Source organism: Argentina anserina, chromosome 5 (genome assembly GCF_933775445.1).
Source record: "Argentina anserina chromosome 5, drPotAnse1.1, whole genome shotgun sequence".
Lineage (NCBI taxonomy): Eukaryota > Viridiplantae > Streptophyta > Magnoliopsida > Rosales > Rosaceae > Argentina > Argentina anserina.
In genome coordinates, this window is record NC_065876.1 from 20,151,079 (window position 1) to 20,158,059 (window position 6,981).

Here is a 6,981-nt window from a genome sequence, read left to right on the forward strand (position 1 = left end):
TGATCATATATTTTTCATGTTCACGAAGCGATTGGAGGACCACCTCACCGTGCTCCACACGGTGAGGCCGTGCCTATCCGTACCATGCATGGTGAGGCCGAGCCTGCCCCTCTCGGCGGCTCCATGGCATTCAGGCCGTCGGTGGCGGCATCCCTTCCTTCACAAGAGCTTGTGATTCCTCCCGTGTTTTCTAATGCCTCCATGACAATCTATGATGTCCATCGCTCATTTTGCAAAGCTTGTTCTCTTGCTAGATTTCAAGGAAGTCCTTTATTTGATAAGTCTCCAACCGAGAACATTCCATTCTTACAAAGTCTTTAAGGTGACATTAGTGGACCATATTCAACTGAATGCAGACATTTTTCGGTATTTTTATGGTATAGGTTAAGAGCATCGACGCGTTAGTCACACGTCGATTTGCTTTCCACAAGGATCGCTGCATTTGCTAAGTTTTTAGCTATGATCATCATCCTAAGGGCTCACCACCTTTCACATCCTCTCAAATCTATTTGATTGGATACCGTTGGAGAGTTTACCTCCACGACTTTTGATGATTTCGTTTTGCATATCTATTGTGATCATCGTTGAACATATTGTTCATCATATTCATTCACCGCACGATCTAGCAGAGGCCCGGTCTTGGTTATGGGTACTAACCTACCGGTCTTTGCAAGGGGATATGTAATGATGTTGCATGCAACGACACTTATTCGTTTCAGACCCACAACTCACAAAGCGTTTAGTGCGTACCAAATGGTTATTGGATACGATCCCAACATTTTTTTTCACTAACGCGTATTTGGTTAAGTTGCTTATGTGCCTCCATTTTAGTATCTCCGATGGGTCTACATGAAACGATTAAGTATTTTGGTGGGTTATGATTTATGAATCACCAACACTTGTCCGCTATTTCCAATCTACAACCGTGGATCTCTATCCTGCGATATTAGCAGATGGTCATTTTGAGGAGACATACTTCCCATCGTTAGGGGGAGATATGGAGTGCTCCCATTCTGGTTTTAACGCTAGGAATTAACATGGTGTGACACTATGTCTCATTAAGATCCCACACTACTCTAAGTTAGCAAGAATTTCAACGCATTATTGACCTCCAGATAGTCAAAGATTCGATGCTTAATGACTTTACCGATATTGCGAAAGTGACGAGATCGCACATAAATGTTGTGATGTGCCGGTATGGTTAGAACTCTCAAAATATGAGAGAATTTCATATGACCTGGTCCTAGCACTGTTGGCACCATCCCTGACAGTGGGAAGGAAGCTGGCGATGGCACCATTGTACCCTGTGGTGTTGTCGGCGCCCGTGGTATTGCACCACAAAACAAGGGCGGCAAACACAAAGATGGACTAGTAAGGGTAATAGCTTCGTTCTTGGCTCCTACCTAGATGAGGGGGAGAAAATTATTCTCTGGAATCAAAAACCAGAAAGAAGCGAGGTGCGTAGGCACAAGTATTTCGCCCATCATCAAGAGATATTCTCTAAACATGTGTATCAATTAAGTTTTTGTGAGATGCTACAGACTCTTTTTGTTGATGTTAGAGAAGAATAGAAATCTCTCAAATTGATTGTATAAAGCGCGCGCGCGTGTTTAATAGATTGATCTCCCATGATTGATGATGTATTCGCTTATGCTCTTATTTCGTTGTAAAGTATCAACGATGAGCAACTTAACCGAAGTGAAAAGAATCAATACAGGCTGAACTAGACATGTTATGTTAGTCATTGTTTATAAGTGTAATGAGAAAGATGAAGTCATGCGATATTTGCAGGACTTATGGCGCAAAGATTGTCTCATTATCCTAGTATTGACTATGATGAGTTATATTCTCTCGTTATGGACATAATTGCTTTCCGCTACTTGATCAGTAGTAGTGTCCATGAAAACTGATTTGCAGCATATGATAGTGGTCATAGTATATCTGTAAAGGAATCTTAACGCATATATGAAAGTGCCCGAAAAAACCTTAATTGTAGTTAGAGTGCGACGTTCAAAAGAACGTAGTACAATCGGTTGCAAGAACTTATACCCATATGTGTTCATATGAAAGCCAATTTTGGACTCTCTATTCTGTCTAAGTAAAGATGATGAAGAAATTCAATTAGCTATGGATTCATATATGTTAGTGTTGCTGGGACACTATTGCTTTCATTATGATGTGATTAACTATGCACATATGCATCGTCATTGGACTTACATTGTTCCATCGACATAGGTCTAGTTCTACCAACGCCGCCAGCAACTCATACATACTAGCGTACGCGTTAGTGTTACTGTTGACACTGGGAGCGTAGAGAATACGTATGATTCCGTCTCGGATCAAAATTAGTTCTTCATTGGTCTATTCTCCCATTCCTTTGTGAAAGACACATTGAATGTAACAAATAAGAATCTGTCCAGTCTCATAGGTCAATTTGAACAAGACCTACATTACAGCTCACTCAATGAAATATGGTGAATTGGAAATGTCTATGAAATATGCTAGCGTGCAGCCATATTAGCCTCGCCAGCCATTAGAAATGTCTATGTGTCTACTTTCCAGAGACATCAACCATTTGTTCATAGCTATCGTATTGAGTGAGTTATGGCCGTTTTAGCAAAATATGACAGTTCTGTTCGGGAATTTGCAAGTCAATCAACTTCGACAGAGCACTCTGAACTGCTTCGGTCGAATTAGGTTGTGAACTTTATGTCACTGGAAAGCCACGGGTGTCTACTTTCCAGAACAATTTACAGTTCACTGTTACCTATAGTGACGAAGAAGTTATGGCCGTTTAAGTGAGTGGATGTCACTTTACTCGAGAATATGATTTTATTACAAACTCTTGTGTTGAGTTGTTATGCGATCTTGTTTCCTAAGATCTAAGTTTGGCTAAGTATATCATGTATGATCTAAAGATGTGTGGCTAGATTAATGATTAATCATTAGCCTAAGATTACTTTTGAGAAGCATGTAATGAAAGCATGTAATGAAAGCATGTAATGAACGTTGTATACGTTGTTCTGGCGAACTCCATGATTATGGTACTAATCAATGGGAGTTGTTTCGTAGACTTCAAGGGGAGTCTACCTCACATGATGCTATCAAATGTAGATGGTGTGTTGTGCTCTTTTTTCCCTTCGATCAAGCTTTTATTTTTACCCAAGAGGTTTTTATTTTGCTTGACAAGGTTTTTATCGAGATAACGATATGTGCACCATGCAACCTAGGCATGTGACACAAGGAGGAGTGTTCCGGGAGAATTACTATTATACCATTGTGTGTGTCTTAGTCTTATTAGGTTTCCTGTTAGAGATAGGTTCACACTTCTGTAATAGATTATCACTCTGAATCCTATGATATTGCGGTTATGTAATGCCTATATATAGGTCTCATTATCAATCAGCAAAGGGTTACATTTTGTTCCATTACGTTGTCATTATTCTCTTTTCGTTCCTCTTCAAACGAAAATGTCATTTTTGAATAAAAAGACCATCTTATGCTTATTAATCCGACAGATCTAAATTATTATATTTTTATATCATTTACTATTTTCAAAATGCTTTCAAAATGTAATAAAAAACGATATATACAATGTATGCTGAATATATATATATATATATATATATATATGTGTGTGTGCGTGTGCGCGCGCGCGTGCGGACGATATATATATTTATATATATCTATATGAGTGTGTGTGGTGCCTATATGGTAAATAAGAAAGTCATGAATCTTGACATATTTGTCACTAGAAAGATTACAATTGACATAATTGTATTAAATATGGTATTAATTAAGATATGTATACTCTATGAAAAATAACATTTGTTACCTTACATATCCACTTAAATCGATCATACCCTAACAAAAGAATATTCCATTTCAGAAAAAAAAACAAAAGAATGTTACTAAAATATTTCATCTAAATATAAATATTGTAGTTACATTATATCGTCTGAAATTTTAATATAAATATATTTTGTGCATATACATATATATATATATTGAAAATATATTTTGTGCATATATGTATATATTTCGCACGTGCACACACATATATTAAGCATATTTTCGTAAATTTCAATTTTTAAAGTTGTATTTTAGAAGCATTATTGTTATGAAAAAAGAAAGAAATGATAAAAAGAATAAAAAAATATTTTTATAATAATTTAGAACTGTTGAATTAAAAATAATATAATTGTCTTTTCATTTAAAATGATATTTTTATATAATTTGAATTATTGATATGGAAATGTAATGAGTATACCACATAGCATTGCAGCGCCGGAGTTAGCACCATATTATGGCGCCCTAGCACTCATCTTCCTTCTATTTACTTGGAACATAGAAAATGGGCATTTAACTATATTTAAGGAGTAGTAATTAAGCTACCACTTAAATGAAACATCTTGCGGAACATTGACAAGCAACCTACGATAATAATCTTGTTTAAAATCTAACAACAATCTTTAGCATCTTGCCACGGGACCTATGGAAGCCATATCAATCTCGATCATGAAATAGCTAGATGAAACACTTGGTCATTTGGATTTATGACTTGTTCATTAGATAAATTTGCAGTTGTGAGATGAATTTTTTTTATAAATGAACATGAGATGAGATATCATCTCATCTGATACAGAATGAAAGAAGAGGCATATAGAGATTAATTTGAAAGAGTTTTATTCTGATGACAAATATCGACATATTTAATTTAAAGATAGCATAGTCAAAAAAATATTTTGCGCTTCGCACAAATAAGAGTGATTTTTTACCCCCACTCAAGAACTTTCCTGGTTCCGTCACTGGCGACTATGCCAATTCAATTGTATCCCTTTTGAAAATGGGACGAAGCATTATTAATTATCAGAACAAGGAATGAAAAATTAACAACTTCCAGGATAATTTCAATTTTAATCATCAAGGATATTTTCCTTCCCTTTTGTTGATGGGAACTTCTATTCATACATCTCAAAATGACACTTACACCTCCTTAGTCAACTCTCCAATTTGTTTTTACAAAATAGCAAAATGCTATTTAAACTTCCATATTTTTTTCCAAAATGCCCATTGTCCAATTACATCAAGACAAAATTAAAGATATACCAAATATTTGAGTTTCTCGTTTAAATCAAACCCACACCTAATGCTTTCTCAATCTAAACCAAAGTTCTTTTTCTACAAGCCCATTATGCCATTTTGATCATTTTGGTTTCCTTAATCATTGCATCTATTTATTGTACATGTTTAATTCAATCATTCCATTAATTTGCCATTACTTTAAATTTCTAAAAGATTTGATTTCAAATTTTTCTTGAGAAAACGTTCTTTATATAGCTCATATGAGAGTTTCAGAATACAAACACTTCTCTAGCTTTTGTAGATCATAAGAGAAAAAACAAAGCATGTTGTGTACTTGTATCATTCGTCGTTTTTTTCTTCTTCAATTTTTTAAATCTACCAATAAGGTACGTATGTTATCTATGATATATATATTTTCTCAAATTTTTCTTTTCATATCATTGTACCATGAATTTTCGTGGGGTAAACCTTTTGTTCTAGGTTTCATCTTTCATTTTCTTTTCATTCTCTACTATTACCTAATAGATAGAAACATGCAAATTAGTATAATTTTCAAATTCAACTTATGAAAGAGATCTTTGGAATAATATATTACCTACCAAACAGGTTGATGTGAAAATTCATAGAAGAGATGTTAGCTATATAAATACATACCTAATGTTTAGGTTGTAATTAAAAATAAAAAACCTACTAAATAGGAATAAAAAACTTATATCTCTACCTCAAATTAAGGTGGTAAATAAATAGCTGAAATGAACAAAAGATACCAATGAAATAGAAAATTTTAAATTATTCAAAAAAAGAAAAGGAAAGTTCAAATCACCATAAAGTGATTTTGATTTTGAATTCTAGATATGTAATTAAGGAAATGCTTTATTATTTTTAAATTTATGATGAGTAAAAAAAATCTATATTTAAGGTAGTTAATGGGAGCACAACTTATTGATTAATCACTAATTTACATAACCTTTTAATAATGGCATTTTGTAATTTAGATTTAAAAGAATGGTTATAGTTCGGTGCATAATCAAGAAAAAAATAAATGGGTTTCTCTTAAAAGAGATTCTTAAAATTGGATAGATATTAAAATACCCCTTAAATCAATAACTTGCTATCCATACCTCCACAATTGTTAATTATACCTCCTTTAATCAAACCTCCATATAACAGACTAATTGTTTTTCCCGTTTAATAAGCTCTCAGTTTTGTCTAGATTCATAACTAACTTGTTTGTTCAATTAAAAACAATTACAGTGCATTACAAAATATATCTATCTACAAGTTGTTTAACATCATCCTTGATTATGATAATTATAGTGGAACCGAAAAATGAAGTCATTATAAACAGAAACTAAAAACAATAAAAAATAATATCAATACACTGTGCACATCATCTTTCGAAAAAATACATCAAAGTGGCCTACAGATTACATAACCATTGAAACTTACATAAAATTTTACATAATCATCGATTGTGAATGATTATGGATACATTGTTCTTGAACAAATTTTGTTGAAATGATTAAGACGGTCTTGGTACATAGAGAATAAATGTTGAACTCTTACATCAGCATTTCTTTCCCAATTCATGTTCTACGCGCGGTTCTTTGGGAAGAAAATTTGCATCATCTGTTTAAGACTTATGTCGTACGTACATTGAAGAAGAATTTAGATTGATTTTATTTTTATTTTATATTTGTACTCTTAATGTCTTTTTGCTCATTCACATGTATTGACTTTGTCAAGAGTAATATGAAAAAAAGAAGAAGGTGTAGGTATAATTTTGAGAGGTATAAATAGAAATTTTATTAGTTGATTTAACGAGAGAGAGAGAGAGAGAGAGAGAGAGAGAGAGAGAGAGAGAGAGAGAGAGAAGATGCATAGGAATATATGCCT